This window comes from Aplysia californica, unplaced genomic scaffold, assembly GCF_000002075.1.
Source record: "Aplysia californica isolate F4 #8 unplaced genomic scaffold, AplCal3.0 scaffold00006, whole genome shotgun sequence".
Classification (NCBI taxonomy): Eukaryota; Metazoa; Mollusca; class Gastropoda; order Aplysiida; family Aplysiidae; genus Aplysia; species Aplysia californica.
The window spans coordinates 3554674-3557016 of record NW_004797276.1 but is presented as its reverse complement, the minus strand read 5'-3'; positions in this window follow the sequence as shown (position 1 = coordinate 3557016).

Genomic DNA, 2343 nt, shown 5'->3' with positions numbered 1-2343 from the left:
GGGGGTTACTATGGGAGGCCATAGCTATCATGCCTTGTGAATAGTTTTATCCTTCTCCATGTTTTTTGCATTAGGACAATTCCGTACAAAGGGGGTGTGGAAATTCCCCAACATATTTTACCATTGTTTTTTTTACAAAAGCACACCACCAAAGAGTCTTGGAAGAGTGTAGCCTATTAAAACTGTCTGTACAATAAGCCTAATTGTGGGCCTACATGATGTTACACGTGTGGGCCTACGCTTTAGAGCTGGGTCTAGATCTTGAAGTAATTTCTCTTCGTGTTCTTCTCCGTTTTCTAGAAAGACTGATTAATCATGGTGACGAATTATAAGAGGAAGACAGTGGTGTATAAACATGCAGATATGGAGAAAGGGGTCAATCTCATTACATCTCAGTCCCATCCTCTGATGTCGCCTCAACATCTTCCAGCCCGACTACTGCCCTGAAAAGTCAACAGACCGCACCCAGTGTTCCATCAAGTTCTGCTGCCGTCTCCCTTCCCAGTGCTCCATCAAGTTTACACTTTCACCACGGTCTGCACACCAAAACTCCATCAAGAACTTTTTTCTTGCCAAACTGACTCCGACGATCAAGAAATCAGCATCAGGCAATGGGGTCAACAGACAGAGGGCAGTCAAGAGGCAGTTTGGTGAAAGCCTCACATCGCAGGAATGTATCGCTAGCTAGACTTCTGGTGGATTAAGAGGAAGGAGAGAGCCACAAAGAAAGCAAAGGGGAATAGCGAAGGAACGGGGAAGGGCAGGGGGAGATGCACAGGAAAGAAGAAAGCTGCTGCTGTTCCTCCTCCTCCTCCTCCTCCAAGTGACGACAGTGACAGTGACAGTAGTCTTGAAAATAAACAGCCACTTCTACAACACAGACCAAACGGTGACACAGACAGTGACTACACCGAAAGTGACAATGACCCTGACTATGTCCCTTAGCCGACATCAAAAGGGAACAGAAATTTGTTTGAAGTTGATTTATAATTTATTCTCTTCAAGACTTATCCCCATATAGGCCTAGGCCTACTGTTCTCAGTCATAATAGTCAACAAAGATTGTTGTTGTGTTCATTTCAGATGAAGATCTAATTTCTTGTTCCAGCTTATTTCATTCTGGATCTCTGCGTGTCTGTCATGATGGGTGTGGAATTACCGCCGAAATGGTGGAATTTTAATAAAAAAGGGAAAAAATGGAATTTATAAAGTATTGTTCCTTTTTTCTGTTATGTGTACAGAATTCAAGTTTGGATGGTTGTGGGATAATAATAATAATAATAATAATAATAATAATAATAATAATATAATAATAAATAGCATTTGTATAGCGCATATCCCCGCTCAACAGCAGGCTCTATGCGCTTAACACTATATTAGTCCTCTGTTTGTGTGATCCCCTCATCAATAGAAACTCTCTGACAACCAACTGAAAAAGTTGGGTGTGGAATTTCCCCATCTTACTACATGGTTTGGCAAATTTGACTAAGCCGAATTGGATTAGATCTAGATCTTAATCTTTTATACCATACTTGAAGTTGTTTTAGCATTGCACTTCCGGTAAAATAAGTCCTTCTACTTCTATCCCTCTGTAAGCAAAGTAGATCTAGGGCCTAGTAAAAAACGTCGCTGCCAAGTGCTCTCCCCATGGGCCCCTAAACTCTCGTCTCCCAGTCAAAATTATAGATCTAGCCTTCAACACAGCTTAAAAGTGTGACACTCCAGAAAGGATCCTCTTGTCCAATTGGCTGGTCATTTGAACTTTGTTGGTACGGATGTATTTCGCCAGCTGATGTCAGTATGGTACATGTATGAAAAAAAGTATTTCACTCGTTATGGTGTCAGACCATGATTTATCCTACTTGTGAAATTGACAGTTGTAATCATTCGTTGAAACCCTTGGCAATTTCACTCCTAGGATAAAATCATGATCTTACACCACAACTCATGTAATAAATTATTTTTCTATGACGGTCGACAGGGATTTCCTGATCAATTCGTTGCAGACGACATGATCTTCTAGTTGTTATATAGGGCACTGATTTACTTTTCAATTAATTAGAGCAGTTTAAAATTATTTTACATACCTATGACAGTACGCTCAAACGACCTTATGTATTTGCGTATTGAAAATGATTAAAACAAGATTATTATCATTATTATTATAGCTAGATTTTCAGAAAGGATTTTTCTAATCAAAATAGATTAAAAGATCTCAATGCAAAAAAAAAAGAATATTAGGCTCAGCATAATGGATAATTGTTGAAGAAATCAAAAGTAAATTAGAAGATTTTTTCCAAGTCCTAATTAGCAGCAGCAGCAGCAGCAGCAGCAGCAGCAGCAG